At 33.5% G+C, this 17,172-nt stretch overlaps 1 protein-coding gene across 8 annotated transcripts in view; it reads left to right on the top strand.

The window, feature by feature from the left end:
* The first annotated feature begins 14,158 nt into the window (after positions 1-14,158).
* LOC107023115 (N-(5'-phosphoribosyl)anthranilate isomerase 1, chloroplastic-like) overlaps positions 14,159-17,172 on the top strand; it is a 7,407-nt gene continuing 4,393 nt past the window's right edge. For 3 of the 8 annotated variants that reach the window (XM_015223678.2, XM_015223676.2, XM_015223674.2), the window contains exon 1: positions 14,159-14,250. The gene's annotated coding sequence lies outside the window, so the exon portion shown is untranslated. The other 5 variants (XM_015223677.2, XM_015223675.1, XM_027917380.1 and 2 more) reach the window with 4 other exon arrangements.

The following is a 17,172-nucleotide window of genomic DNA, read 5'->3' as shown; positions in this document are numbered from 1 at the left end:
TAGAAACCTGAATTCACTTAGAAAATGTTATATCACCACAATAATTATTTTGACAGTGTTTGCTAAAATTCGAGTCATTAGAACTTGAAACAGAATAGCCCCGTAAAAGTAGCTCAAACTATAAAAACAAAAACCTATTCTACAACTTGATTTAGCTAAGAATCATCAAAAGAAGTAAATATTTCGGGACGCCATCCAAATGTTCTTATAAATGAGTTTTGTGCTTGAAACAATCCATCAAGTTGTCTTGCTTGCCCAGGAACTAACACCCAAGTAGTTTGTCATGAGATTCGTGATACCAAACATCATAGCCATTCAGATTTGCTTAAGATCATTTTCTATATTCCTTATGTTAGTAATGGATTACATACTGAATGTAATAACAAGCCTCGAGTAAATCTTGTATAATTAACATGGCACCAAAGACGCCAAAGATGATAGCTATGAAACCGTGGTAATCTACATGAAGCTCTTCTTGTGGACCAACCAATGAATCCTTGTACGGTTTCGTCACCATATTTGAGTAAAAAGATTCAATGGGATTTGCAAATTCAATTGCTCTTTGGGTGACTTAAATAAGAAACCTTAGGTAAGGGAAGATGAAAAAAAAATCAAATTATAAAGATATTTTAGCCAAAAATTTAAAAGACCCATCAATTTCCAACTTAATTGTTTGACCTTTTATCTTCATCAGTTTGCTCACAAACAAAAGATGAAGTATTGTGCCTTGAGAAAAGGAAGAGTATATTGGTTTAAATAATTTTATGAGTACTTTTAGCAATATTATTAACGTAGATGAAGATCAAAGGTACTTAAATAATTATGAGTATTTTTAGCAATATTATTAACGTAGATGAAGATCAAAGGTACTTAAAAAAATATGAGTATTTTTATGCAATGTTATTAATGTAGATGAAGATCAAAGGTCAAACCATTAAGTTGGAAATTAATGGGTGTTTTTAATTATTGGCTATTTTTTAAAATAATTTTATTCTTTTCATAATATGAGTATTTATTTTACTGCAATATTATTAGTGTAGAATGGATAATTGTTGTTATATGTATAAAGGTTAAAATGGTAATTCAACTTTTGACTTGAGTTCTTCCCACTTATAATATAACTAGTTTTCAAGAACGTGCGTTGCACGTTTGTCTCATATAATTATCATCAAACAATTCTAATATTTGGTCATTTCAACAACTTTTTGATCTTCTTCATTCTCTAACCTCTGCATGAAATTAACTAACAGAGAAATATAGAAATATAGGTAGAATATTGAAGAGGAGTTAATCATTAGCTGCTTCCAACAATACAAGACATTACCTAAGGTATAGAAACCTTAATTCACTAAGAAAATGTTATATCACCACAATAATTATTTTGACAATGTTTGCTTAGATTCGAGCCATTAGAATTTGAAACTGAATAGCCCCGTAAAAATAGCTCAAACTATATATTAAAAAAAACTATTCTACAACTTAATTTAGCTAAGAATCATCAAAAGAAGTAAATATTTCGGGACGACATTCAAATGTTCTTACAAATGAGTTATGTTCCTGAAACAATTCCATCAAGTTGTCTTGCTTGCCCAGGAACTAACACCCAAGTAGTTTGTCATGAGTTCTGTGATACCAAACATCATAGCCATTGAGATCTACTTAAGATCATTTCATATTCCTTATGTTAGCAATGGATTGCACACTGAATATAATAACAAGCCTCGAGCAAATCTTGTATTTGATAATTAACATGGCAACAAAGATGCCGAAGATGACAACTACAAAGTCGTGGTAATCTATAGGAAGATCTTATTGTGAACCAACCAATGAATCATTCTACGGTTTCGTCACCATATTTGAGTAAAGAGATCCAATGGAATTTGAAAATTCAATTGCTCTTTGGATGACTTAAATACGGACCTTATTAAGATGAACGCAGAAGTTTTTGAGCAAGAAATGCAGAAAAGTTACCACCTACGGGGCCTGTGACAGTCCGTCGAGCTTGTGACGGCCCGTAGGTGGCATCGTAGTGAAGCTGCTGAAGGAAGATGGGAAAGTCTGACCAAGTGTGGGATTACAAAGTTCATGACGGACCGTCATAGCCACAACGGTCAGTACTGCTGGTTCGTCATGATGATCAGAGAAGTAGTCCAGTATCCAAATTCCAAGAAGTTTAAGTGTTATGGAACGGAGACCCTCGACGGACCATCGTGCTTGGAACGGTCTGTCATACCTGCCGTCGAGGGTAATGAGTAAAGCAGCAGAAGGATTTGTAAAGTATAGGATGACAGAGGCCATGCCGGCCCGTCGTGATCACGATGGCCCGACACGAGGTCCGTCGACTCGGACGCGTTTTGACAGATTTTAAGCAATTAGAGTCCTTCTTTTATTAGGTTTTTGTTTTTTTATAAATAGTTGTAAAAACCTCGTTTTTGGGGTTAGACTCTCATATAGTTAGACTCTTTGTTGGATAGACACTTTTATGTTTGATTCTTTGTTAGTAGACTTTTTTTAGATATTAGACTTTGGATTGTTACACTTATCTTTAGAGTTGATTGTTGGTGATTCTGTCGATTAATCAAGTAAATTTCTGGATTTTATTCTTTCTCATTGAAGTAAGTGCATGAATTCTTATATTACATATATGAATATTGTGATTATGACTATAAGTAACTAAACTCCATAACAAGGGTTGTGGGAACCATGGGTAAATAATGAGGTAAAATCTAACTAAAATAACAATTCTAGAATAGTGTCTTGCATGTATTGATAATTCTTTCATTTAGAAGTCTTTTTAACGGATGGCAAACGTTAGAACTCGCCTTAATGCTACTTGCCGGATCAAGGAGGTAGATAATAGGAAAAGAATTATCAACATAGATTTAGTGTATACTATCTAATAGGCTAGTATTGATTGGTACGAGGTAATAACTTAGTCAAATATCGAATACAATGCTTAATATGAGGTAAAGGTAACGGTTAGTATAGCAACACACGTAGCCGGACCAAGGTGTGGAGTGAAATTTTCTAGATGCCGGACCAAGGATTTAGAAATACATAACTTATCACTTTGCATGCAAGATACTAGGAAAGAATTGTTATAGTTAGAATTATCAAGTTAGGAACTTGTGGGAACACGTAAACCCGTTACCTTTATTAATTGATTGAACTCTAATATTTGAATTTGTTAGTTGTTTACTTTAATCTAGTTAGTTATTTTTATTAATTTAGGAATAAAAAAACCCCTTTTATTTTCTTTTGTTTTCTAAGGAAATAATTGACTAAATAATAGTAATAATAGATTGAAGTTAAGTCTGAACTATTTTCCTCGTGGGAACGATCCCAACCTCATTAGTTGGGTTCTTTACTTGATACGACCGCTTTACTTCTTATTTGAGAAGTAAGTTTGAGCGTATCATGACTTCTAGGGTGTACTGTGGTTTGTGGCATCTAGTGTAACACCCCAGATTTTTTTTTCGAACTAAGACTCGAACCGTTTATCGTATCGTACTGAGTGAGATTTTACCAAGGAATTAGAATTTCCTTAAGTGTTAAGGTCATTTCACTAGACTTAGCACCAAGAGTTCCAAAAAGAACTAAATTAGAATTAGCAAAACTCAGAAATTTGGAGAGTTAAGTTAAGTATGAGTTTAGGGTCAACTTCAAACGACCATAACTCCCACCACAAGATGAGTTAGTTGTGCTACAAGATACCATAGGAAAGAGGTTTGAATTATCTTTCAAAAGCCGCCAATATTGCATAAGTTTCGAGTTTGGATAAGTGACATATGACCTTTTGAAGTTAGGCTGTTTAGTTAAGGAAAGTTAGCCAAAAATAATGAGGGGTATTTTGGTCCTTTCCTTACCCAATCAGATTTAATTCGTTTTCAGTTATACTTTAGGGTTATATCCTTTTAGGTTAAGTTTTAAAATCCTAATATACACCTATGGTTTTAGTTGAGAGTTCAAGAAGAGGCAAGAAGAGAAAAAAAGAGAAAAGAGGAAAGGATGAAGGCGTTCATCGACGTTCTTGAGTTTAGTTGTGGATTTTCGCCATGGATTTAATCCCTAAGAGGTATGTAATCTTCCATAGTGTTGGATTATTTCAACCACACACCAATAATGTTATTTTCAGCGAAATTTCATTCTTAAAGTTTAAAGATTAGAGTTCTTGATGAGTTCTTGAAAGGTGTTCTTAAAGTTCATTATAAATCTTGTTGTGTTTGAGTTTTGATGATCCATTGAGATCAAATTGAGTAATTTTAGTGTTGTTTCCAGTAGATTAGAGTGTAATTAAGTTAAGTAATCGAATCCAAGTGATTGGAAAATAAACCGTTCGATTTAAGGCAATTTAGGGTGAGAAAACGAGCAAAAGTGCTCAACAGAATCTCTGGGTTGGGGCCTGCAGCGGCGTGCATTCCAGAGCTCCCCAAACCCATCTCTGTACTTCAGGGGCTGGCGCTCCGCGCCACCCATATCCCAGGGTCGCCTGCCCCATCCAGTTTGCCTCCGATTGCTCCGTTTGAGTTCGTTTATAGTGCACCTTCACTCATTTTCGATTCTAACTAATCTAAGGTACTTCTAAACACCTAAAATCAGTCCTAAAATTATCATAACCTTGAATTCATAATTCAAATTCAAGGTAAATCTGAGAGTTAAGTTTTGAGAATTCTTTCGAGCATACTAAGAATATCCCTTTGAGTTCTTTTGAGGAGTCTTCCACAACTTCTAGTAACTTGCTTCAAGACTCAAGTAATGTAGTATGAGGATGAAGAGAACTTATTCATGATTATACCTTGTCATCATTATATCCTCCATATGATGAACCAAAAATCATGAATTCATAATTCATATTCAAGAGAAAGTTAAGAGTAGAGTTCAAGAAAGTCATAAGTTAAATTGTGAATTCTTTGAGATCCATCATTGATTTGAACTATGTTTTGAGGAAGTAAATAAGAGAACGAGAGATTCATATACATGAGTTCCATCTAGTTACTTAGATCTTCGAGTCGAGTCGAGTTGTTCATGCCCATAATTTCCGCATGAACCCTATAAGTCGAACAATCTTGAGTTGAGAAGTATCTTTGAGTTCTCGACTTGAGTAGCTCATTCTCATAATTCCGCATGAACCCTCCAAGTTGAAAATCATGAAATCATCCATAAACATGAGATCGTGAACCTTGATTCCATACTTCAATTCAAGGAAAGGTCAAAGTCAAGTCTAGAAGTTAAGAAGCAAGTCAAAGTGAAGTTATAGAGTTTACTAAAGTCTTTCACAAAAGTTTTCACTTTATTTTAAAGACTTAAAGTTCAAGTCAAGAAAGAGTAAAGAGTTGAGTTAAATCTCAAAAGCTAGAAGGAACCAAGTATTCCCTATGAGTTAAGTTTCAAGTTAAGTAAAAAGCAAGAGTTGAGTTAATTTCTCAAAAGTTATAAGGGAACTAAGTATTCCATAAAGGTTTATAAATGTTTCAAACTTAAGTTAAAAGGAAACTAAGAGTTCCTAAAGAGTTTTGAACTAAAAAGGGAACATTGATTCCAAAAGGAGCTTTTTAAAGCTAAAGGGTTCAGTAAATTATCTCAACCCACAAGAAGGAAGTTTTACTAAAAGCATGAGATAAAGTATATTTTGGAAGTAGTATTGAGCACCGATGTGGGATGAGAATTGATATTAACTCAAGTCTCCATGTAAACCATGAAGCCATCATGAGAATTGACGGGTCATACTTTTTAGATGATCACATAAGTTAATCTAGTGGATCCACTAAACTAAGTAAGGTCCTATACCGATGGCAAGGTATCGGATGGTCCTTGGGCAACGTGAGGTAAAATGTGGTATCATCACTTAGGCTCAAAGTGATGGTTTTCGATTAGAGAATCTCCCACAAAAGTATATTACTTTCTTATATAAGTAAAGTTGAGTTTGTTATTGCATTTTCTTTAACGAACTAAGTTGATTTTACTGTTTTATAAATCTTTTTATACATAGCATGTGTATTATTGCTTTATATCAAGTTGAATATCCACAATCGAGTATCATATCGTTTAGTATTTAATCTTTGAGTTGAGTATCCTATTCTTGAGTATTCTTTGAGTTTCAAGTTTGAGAAGAGGTAAGTATGTTTTTATCTTTTATTCAAGTATCAAGCTTATGTTATGCGTTAGATTTCCCTTTACATGCTCGCACATTCCACGTAGTGAGCCATTTAGCCTGCATCTTTTGATGATGTAGGCACAGGTATTCGGGATCATCAACAAGAGCTTCGGTGAGACATCCGAGATTCGAGTTAGCTATGGTGAGCCTCCTTTCTTTTGGAGGATTTCATTTACTTTTTAGTTTAGTCAGGATGTAGTGAGTCTTGTCCCAACTTCTATCTTTATCAGTTAGAGACTTCATAGATAGTCAGTTCAGTTAAGAAGTCTGTATTACTCATTTGTTTTAGTATATGTTTTAAAGACTAAAGTTGTCTATTTATGGCGAGTTGAATATGTTAATTTTATTATTCAAAGTTTTCATTTAAGTTAAAGCATTGTAATTGAGTTTCATGATTTTTAATCTATTTTAAGATTTTGCATGCTTAAGTTAGTCTTCCGCTTGTAGTCAGCTAGGATGAGGGTTCACTTGGGGACCAACAATGGTCTTCGAGTGCAGGCCACGTCCAAGGTGTAGACTCAGGTCGTGACATCTAGGAACATGTTGGAGGGTTATATCTCCAAACCACCCTATCGACTTCTCAGCATAATCATGATAAGGGTATAATTCAGGCTTCTTCACCTCACAACTTCCCAAGAGTTGATTGATCACGAATTGAGAGTCACCAAAGACTTTTCAGTGTAATTGTTTGATGTTGACGATCATTTCAAGTCGAAGTATAAATGTTTGGTATTCAACGACATTGTTGGAGAAATGTTGCTTTAAAGTAAAGGAAAATTGAAGAATTTCTTCTTATGAAGTGACAAACACCAAGCCGACGCCAGCTCTACCATGATGTGCAGCCCTATCAAAGTACATTTCCTTTTAAGGAGGTAGAATTTTAATGGACATCACATCTATATCAGGAAGCTTATTAGTTAACTCCCAATCATTTGGTATCGGGTGGTGTGCCAAAAAGTTTGCTAATGCTTGTCCATTTACAACTCTTTTATGGATGTACACAATCTCAAACTGTTGGAATCAGAGATACAATCTTGTTAGTTTGTCACTAAGGACATGTTTTGAAATAACAAACGTGATAAGATTTTTCTCTATAAATAAGGTGAACAATGTGAACTTAAAAATAATGCTTCATCGTTTAATTGAGAAGGCTAGCTCCAAGCATAAATTTTTAATTGACGAATAGTTCGACTCATTTAGTGTCATTGTTTTGCTCAAGTAATAATGAGAGTTTTCTTTGCTTTCACTATTATCTTGAGCTAACACGGATCCTTACAGACCTTTTTTGTGCCACAATATAGAGTACCAATGAATTTCTAGGTATATGTGTTGCCACAATTAGACGTTTTGCTAAATATAATTTGATACTATTAAAGGTGTCACTACATGTTTGGTCAAATTAAAAGGAGAACCTTTCTTCATGAGATGACCGAATGGTTGACATTTTCCTGCTAGATTTGAGATGAACCTCCTCAAGTACGCTAGCTTTCTTTGGAGACTTTTTAAATCATGAATATTTTGATGTTCGGGCATCTTCAAAATTGCATCAACTTTGGCTTGATCAATTTCAATTCCTTGATGTCTTACAATGAAGCCAAGGAACTTGCAGAAGTAATTCTGAAGGCATATTTTAATATATTCATCCTTAGTTGATATCTTTATATCAACTCAAACACCATTCTAAAGTCTTTCAAATGATCACCTCTCTTTATCAACTTTACCAAAAAAAATCAACATAGAATTCAGCATCTCTATGGAGCAAGCCATCAAATATATTTTACACGTCCCTGTGATAAGTGGAACCGACATTCTTTAAAACAAATGACATCATTTTGTAGCAGTAAATATCATTAGGTGTGTGATATGCGATGGGTTCTTCATCTTTTGGTGACAAGTGGATTTGATTATAGCTAGAAGAATCATCCATGAATGACATTATCTCACACCTAGTAGTGAAATTGATCATTCAACTATGAAATGGGAAGAGAAAACTCATCTTTAGGGCATGCATTATTGGGATTCCTAAAGTCAACACAGACTCGAAGTTAGTCATTCTTCTTTCTCACAGAAACAATATTTGCAATCCCTATAGGATATTTGACTTCACGAATAAGGTCTTCCTCAATGAGTTTGTTAAGTTCATTTTTCTATCAATGGAACCAAGTTTGGATTAAAATGCCTTTGGGCTTGCTTAACACGACAAGAACCATTCTTGACTGCCAACTGACGGACTGCTACTTTAGGATTCAAGACAGACATTTCTTTATAACTTCAAGTGAAGACATCCCTATATTCTTTGAGTATATTCATAAAAGTGATTTCTTCATCAAATTCAAGAAAAGAACTTAGGTAAGTCAGTATTGGGTCTTTATCAGTGCCAAGGTTAACTTTTTTTAAAGGATATATTGTGGTCTTCACTCCCTCTTCAAGTTCTGGTGGAGCATCTCCAACATGTTCCTCTTTTAGAGGAATATTTTCATTAATAGATATATGATAACACCATTAGTTTGACGCAAGGCAATATGATCATTCTGAATTATAACGTGCATTATATGAGGATCCTACACTTTCTTCATCTTCATCGCACTCCTTGGTGTAAATCACGGAGTGAGTATTTACGTTTAGATCTTCTCTGAAACCACAAGTTCCACTCGTCGTCTCATTCTAAAAAGAATTAAACTTTTGAAATCATTTTGGATCATATGTGAAGCAAGTGTTGTAACTCTTAGATAACTTCTCCAATGCTTTTTATTCTTCAATGGACCTAACCTCTCAAACATAGAAGTTCTTGCAATCGATTTCCCAATTCAATCAAAGATGGAAGGATATTTGTTGGAATTAATGACATCATCTTCTACATTGATATGGTTATTGCTTGTCCGTACGAATTTACGACGATTGGTTATATCATAGGCCTCCATGTTCTTGCCTGGTTGTATCTTCCTATGGGAGTTTTCCTAACAATTATGGCTCATTAGGGTTGTATCCATCCTTTACAAATAACTTGTAAGCATTTGGATTAAAACCTTCTCTTGTGCATTTTGTAGGGAGTGCCACATCTCGCACTTGATTTTCAGTGATTGTCTTTCCTGGTAGCTTCAAAGACAAGTTTATTGCATTAATATGTTTGATAGGAAGAGTTAGTCCTCTTGATAAATTTTCTTGAGGGTTAGATGATTGACCTTCTTCCTTTTTCACCTTTGTAATGTAAAGAGGTACAAAAGCCAACATCTTCTTTGAAGACATGATCTTACATTCATTTGAAATGAGACAAGGTGCTTTAGTGTAAACTTTTACCTTTTTGACAACCACACCGATTCTTATGCTCGCAATATTATTGATTTGAAATCATTAGATTTTGCTCCTTTGACAACATATATAACTCTTCAAATAGATTTCTGCATCAGGGAAGTGCAACTCAACTTCACCGAGATGATTATCATCAACAACTATTTCCTTTCAATTCCTCCTTAAAAATACTTCAAACATTGATAGTAAGATAATGAGACAATTTTATTTACATGTACCCCAGTCCTACCAAGTAATATATTGTATGAAGTCCTTGCATTGGTCACATGTATCTATGTGTTTGATCGAAAATCTTCCATGTGGATTTCTAATTTAATAGAGCCTATGGACTTTTGTCCTCCTTGATTGAATCCTTCTATCAACAAATGAATTTCACTAAGTTCTTGAGTCGTGATGTTGAGTTCCTTCAATATATGGATAGGCAGAATGTTGACTCCAAATCTTTTATCTATTAAGGTTTAGTTTATCTTCTTCTCTAGCACGTGACCTACAATATACAAAGGACGATTGCATAGTGTTTCACAAAATAGAAGATCATTATCTCTAAATGAGATTTTTGTATCATATACATCTAATTCTTGGGAAGAAGGTTCAACAGACTTTTCAGAGAATGAAGGACACATCATTGATGAGATTTCTTTTGTTATTTCTTCTTCATCAGTAAGAGACACCTTTGGCGAAGATTCACTCATCACATGAAACATAATGCCTCGACATTGTCTTGAGTAGACTTTCGGCACTAACAACTTGGTAAGAATTCCTCTATAGTCACACAATAATGGGTTTTTTGGTAATGATGCACTCTTTGGACGTTTGATTGATTTCTGCTTCTCTAGTTTCCTCATCAACTTGCTTCTAATTGGTTCCTCAAGTGATTTTTTTTGTAAGTTTGACTTGTTCCAGCCTTCATTACGATCTATATCAATTTGAGTTTTCTCTTACTCTAATTACTCTTTTCATGCTTTTCAGCGATACATATTTGTACTAGTTGAACGAGACGAATATGATAGAGATTTGGTAATAACTAGCCTTCTCATCATCGAGGACAATCTTCTTTTCGTTAACAAATCGCATAACTCTATTCTTAAAGACAAAATATTTTCAAGAGGGTGACTCACAAGTCTATGACTTGCAATAACTTTAGTCACCAGTTTCTCCAGCTTCATCAGGTTGCTTCATCTCAGGCAACTCAATGAACTTTAATTCGAGCAACTCATCAAAAATCTCAAGCACAGCAGAATCCAAGAAAGGGTATTCCTTTTCTTGCATCTCCCTCAGTGTCGACTTTTGATTCAAACACCCTTGGAAAGTCGTTCACACTTTGCTTCTTACGTTACTTCGGAGTGAACTTCATAGGTGATACATTGACATTCATGGATTCTTTGTTGTCATTCATGGGCACAAATTTGCGCCATCTTTTGGGTTCTTGCTTGACCTTACCTCTACGAGGATCATGGGCAAACGACATATCTTTTACAATAGAGGTTATGCTCAACTCTATATCATGAGTGAGACTACCTAGAGCTTCGAAAAAATTGGTTTATTCTTTGTAAGATGTAAAAAATCTCCCAATATATCCTTTGATACACATTTCTATTGCAAAATCTTCACAAGGCCTATCATTGCAATTTAGGCTTGCGTTTCTCCATCGATTTATAAAATCAATAATCAGTTATCCTTCCTTTGGCGAGTATTTGCGAAATCTACCGTGATCAGTGTGTTCCTTGTGTTATAGAAGCGATTGAGAAACTCGTGCTCTAGTTGCTTCTAACTATTGATAGAATTAGGCTCGATATCCTTGTACCAATGAAAGGAATTTCCTTTTAGAGAGTGGACAAACTGTTTGAAAAGATCATGTATCCATAAAGTGTGCAACATATTGTTTCAAATTTCCTTTACCCTAAAATTGTTGAAATCTAGGAGCTTGATAATCGAAAGGCATTTTAAAGTTATCAATTCTTGTCATGTATGACTTAGCATACATATGAGAAAACTTGGTGGAGATTTCATACTTATCTTTGATTGTCCCTTCAATGAACTCCTTCAAGAGATCGAGCAGGATCATTCCTTCAAAAGAAACTGACATCTCATTGACAAGCGTCGTTTGCTTAGCAGAATGTTTGATCTCTTGAACTTGAACACTCTTTCAAACCGCATGACTAACTTCTCCATATAAAAGGCCTTCCATCCTATCTATCGAATTATCAATTTGAGACTCCTGGTGTTATACATGCTTTGTCAATCCTTCAACCAACTTTGCCAAATTCGCAAGTTGTTTCCCAGTGGAAGAAGCAATAGTTACCATTGCTTGCATGATCATTGGGGATGTAGAAGAGTATCATGGATTGTCGCACAAATTAATCTTTAACAGAATCACATTACGTGATGCATGTGGAGAGGATTCAACTAGTTGAATCATAGTTCTCCTTTGTGGTTAAGTTCTTGGAACCAGATTGCTCAATTAGATCTAAGGTCTTCTTGATCATTTCAGCAACACCGCTTCCTCCTCTTAAAGCATTTGTGGAGGACTTTGATGATTTTGGAGTAAAAGACCCAAAAAAATGTGATGTGGATGAAACTTGAAGTTTTTGTTATCCTATCATGGCGAACTTGATCCTCATAACAGCTCCAAAACTTTCAAAAACTTCCAATGATAACACCATGGATTTTTTCAATATCAGTAAATAATTTGGAGTTAGTGTCCTTAGAGGTAGTTGATTGAGAGTTTGACCTTCTTAGAAGTCATCTCGATATTGTTTGATTCTTGAAAAGTTAAAATGAGAGGTAGAGATTGTCTCACGGGCGTGCCAGAATTTGTAGACAATAAAATTCGCATCGAAAAGACAATAATCAATAACGGAAAAGTATTACAACAATCGTATTATTGATTTAAATTACGAGTGTTACAATCTCTATGATTCGTCTTTTCAAATATTGATTCAAGGACCCTTGAGCTTAATCTTGAATTTGTCTTGAATTTGATATTGGATTTGTCTTGAATTTGATATTGGATTCAAGGGATTTAAAGCTTATTCTTAAATCTTTGATAAACTTGAACTTGAAATTTATCTTAATCTTTACTTTTACTTGAATTCAAGGGCTTAGAACTTGTTCTTGAATTCGATGATCTTGATCTTGATCGTTCTTGAACTTGAGTTCTTGAATTCTTAAACTTGTAACTTATAGATAAATCTGTGGCATTTTTTCGACGAGCTTTCTCTAGCTCCTTGTTTAGAATTTCCAGTCCCTTTTGTAAATTATGATGACCCCTATTTATAGTTTTAGAATAAAGGAATTGTGATTGGATCAAGATTTCCTTCGACCAATCAGATTTAAGTTATATGACATATGAACTTTATGGAGAGGGCTTGTCATTTTTGACACGTATCATGATCCTATTGGCTTCTTGTTTGATTTGACATATCACGTCATTTTCCACGTGACACCAAAATGGTCTCTAGGATGAGATGAAATTGGACTTAGTAAACTGGGTTCATCTATTGTAGCTCAAACAATTAATTTGGACTTTAGTTTAATTCATATTTATTGGACTTAAATAATTAACTCAATTATATTAATCCATAATTTATTTAGACTAATATATTCATGAATTTAATATAATTTGAATTATTTTATAAATTTATGTTTAATAAATTTTAAATGATTACACTATAATGTACCTTATAAAATGAAATTTATGTAAGAAAATAGTTCTAAAAAATAAAATATAGGTGTTTCTTTCACATGTTCATACTATATCTAAAAAAAATTCATTCAAATACTTCAACCTTTAAATATTTATACTATTAAGTGTGGTGCAATGCACATGTTCTAGAGAACTTATAAATTAAAAATGGCGAAAGAGAGGGAAAAATTAGAAAGAAAAATTATTTTTAGGACTGATTATGACATTTGTCGAGCTTAGCCTAACAAACCTTTTGTTGTTTGGGGTAAAACTTTTCTTTCACTTGGAATATTATGGAATAGACGGAGCATTAATAGGGGTGTCAAATAGAATATGAAAATCGCCGAACCTAACCTAACCAAACCGAATCGATTAATGTTGTTTTTTCAATAAAATTGTGGATTTTTATTTAAGCTTATAATCTCCCAGAACAATTGGGATGGTCTTTTCAATTTGATAAAAATAGAAAAATTCTCAAACCGAACCAAATAGCCTTACATGTATGTAAATACATTTTATATATTGACAGTATGTTAAATTCAATATATAAATATATTTTATAATAATTTTTTAAATATAAATATAATCTAGGTCCTAGGTCTCTATTGACTAGACAACTTTAGATCTTCGCTCTTTAATTTACTTTTACTTAATTAGGTTTAAAATTAAAGATACCGTAATAGATACTCTATCAAACAATACAACAAAACATATGAAAACAGTCCTATTAAATGTTTAAGATCAAACAATACGACGACAAAGTTTTACATTCTTGTCTTCTTGATGAAGAATTAAAGTGTTTCATCAAAAATAAATTTTTTAAAAAATATTTTAGTAGTTGTATTTTGAGGTGATTTTTTAAAAGTAAAATAACCGAATCTAATTTTAGTTATATATTATAAAATAACCAAAAAATTGAGATTATATAATTTTACAAAAATAGCCAATCGAACCTAACCCCTAATTATTACTAAGCAATTATTTAGCAATTACAAATATAATACAAATAAAAAAAATTGCACAATCCTCACAATCTTGGAGGTCAATTGGGGTAATAAAAGTATGTGAGGAGACCATTGAAACTTCAAGAACCATTTTTCAGGTCAGTTTTTCTCCCTTAAAGATGTAAAATTTCATGTGGGTATTCATCAAATCCGAGTTCTATAAATTTATTCAATTTATTTTGGCCATTCTTTTGTATGTGAAAGATTCATTATCTGCAAAATGTAGACTTTGATGTAGTTCTTAATGAATAGTGTTGAAATATTCCTAGTTTTTGTCTTCATTGCTCTCTTTGCTGCTTTCTGAGGATTACTTTTATGTACAAATTGGGTGACTCGAATTATATCTCATATTATTTTTGTCGTTCACATTTCCATTTTGAAAAAAACTATGAGTTATAGTTACTAGTTTCTGTTCCTTTTTTTCTTTTCAAGAGTCAGCTAATGATCTTTATCTATTTTGTTGACTAGGGATATGTTGGGATTTAGATTACTTTGTGGTGTAGTTTCTAAAATATAAGTTTTTTTTTTTTTAAAAAAAAAGAGTTAATCTAAAATTGATCAATATTACCATCCAAAAGAAAAGGGTTCTGAATTTAGATAGGAGAAGTGTCTTGGATACCAATGAGTAATTTGTTCGGTGTGATGATACAGCTTACTTCTCCTGAATCAATAGCGAATTTTAAGTTGTTTTGAAGCATCAATTTTTTAGCTATTGAGCATTCAAGATAGACCTGAGTGTAACAAGCTTCTATTCCATGTGTTTTCTTTTAGCTTTAAAAGAAAAAACATATGATGTCTTTATTTCATCTAGTTTGATGTATTCAAGATCATATACTGGTCAGTTTTATTTGCATTGACATGATGTCATCCCTAAAAGCCACATTTCCAAATGTTAAACCCAAAAAAATTGCATAAAAATTCCCTGTTAATTAACACAATTCATAATCAAAATTTATGCTTTTGTAGTTGAAAAGTCTACTTCTCTTTCGCCTATCAGTTTGAAATTCCCAGTTTATTCACGAAATTCCAAGCTTATTATCTGAAGTTGTTTCCATTTTTCGTTCCGAGAGTTTCACTAGTCAATTACAAAGAATTTTTCATCACATGACTGGTTATTCTGGTGAATGATTATTCTGTTGAATGTGGTTAGGCAGAGCGTTTTCTCCCTGATATATTGTTACTGGCTGTTGTATGTACCTATGTTTATGGTGTAGAGTTCCCCTGAATTGTTGTTCTGTTGAATCTGGTGCTGGGAGGAGCTTACTAGCTGAGAGGCATGTAAAAAAAGAAGAAGTGGAGACAGCATTGATAGCAAAAAGGAGAGAACAAAATCTTCAGTACAGTAATGACCATTGAATCAAGAACAGTTTTTTAGGCTGCTAGCTATATTCTAGAGCATTTCTGGTCAACTGAAGAATATTAAAATGCAACTAAAATGGGCTACTACATCCTTTGGTACGGTGCAATATATGTCAAAAATAGTCAGCTTCATTGCTGTATAGTAGATGCATATAAGCTTAACACGAGGCAGCAACATACATTGAAATACACCAGCATAATACATTAAAATTGTTTACAAAGCAAAATGTTAAAAATCTGCAGCAACGGAACTGACTTTACACTTCTATATAACCAAAGATGCCATAGAAAATGAACACCAACTTCACATCAACAACCATGACTTAAAACACTACCCACTGGCTGCAACTCATTAGGAGCTATTCCAGCCTGCACGTAACAAAATGACTAATACTTGATCCGTAAAGCCATCTTGTAACATCAATTGACAGCAAAATAGAATAGGAGTAGCATCAAATATGACCATGTTTGATGTCCACAATGTAAGATGAGATAAAGGTATCATCTAGTCCTGTCTCTGCCTCTTAAAATTGTTGTGGAGGTGTCTCAGTCAGAATCTTTGGCTGACAGATGACATAACCTTACTAAATTCTTCAGTTAGACATTAAGGTGCATCCGCTCGATCATCAATCTCTAAGTCAAAAACTTAAAATTGTCTTTAGGACCACTATTCTGTATCAATAAAATAAAAACAGAATTTAAAATTCTGTCAAGATATGAAAGAAAAGATTAGTGTAGCTATAATAAAAAATTAGCATAAACTAAATTACAACATAAAAGAAAAAGCAAAACAACCAAGCACAATCTCAGGAGAGTGAGGGAGGTCAGACAGAAGATAACATTTTTGGTAATCAATATTGACAGAAAATAGTGCATAACAGTCAAAAGTATATAGTAGAACAATATAAAATCATACAATGTGAAATGTAAAAGGAAAATAGATTCTTACCATAACAAAGACTTGATTATATTCCACTATTCCTTCTAATGAACATCACTATCTAATGTTAGGATTTTGGATTGATTTTGGGTCCAAATGATTGGCTGAGATGATATCTCCACCAGGTGGTGAAAATGAACTGTTTCTTTGTTTTGACTGTTAGCATATCACGTGAAATACTCCTGAGTTTTTCTGACGATTTTAATTTTTAACAGAAAGCTTGGAGAGTTCTGTTAGTTTTCGGGTTTGGACTAAAAATATGTTTACTTTTTGCAAATGTTATGGGACTATTAATGTTATGTGGTATATATCTAGGATCAAATTTGATTTTTTTTCCTTTGTGAACAGTGTGTGACAGACTTGCTCAATCAGTTGTCAGTTTTCTTTTGTCCGCCCTTGCAACCTGCTTTGCCGTCTGATCATATTAGCTATGCGCTCTCTCAATATCTTACCTAATTACTATAATATTTGCTCAACACAATTCTGTTAGCGTTGATTTAAGTGCCTTTTAGCAATTCTATTTAGTTGTTAACACACTTGATAGATGCCATCAAATGTTTCGAGACATGATCCATAAGTTGTTATCACGCATTGATCACCTGTTGTAGTATTGTATATTCTTATTAGTTTATATATCTTTGGTAAAAGTGCAAGTATGGTATCTCTTAATGGGTTAATGGTTTACCCAATAAGAAAATTAAGTGATCCCCCCCCCCCCCCC

The sequence above is a fragment of the Solanum pennellii genome, chromosome 6 (assembly GCF_001406875.1).
Source record: "Solanum pennellii chromosome 6, SPENNV200".
Classification (NCBI taxonomy): Eukaryota; Viridiplantae; Streptophyta; class Magnoliopsida; order Solanales; family Solanaceae; genus Solanum; species Solanum pennellii.
Note: the sequence above shows the minus strand (reverse complement) of the source record. Positions and strands in the feature narration are given on the sequence as shown.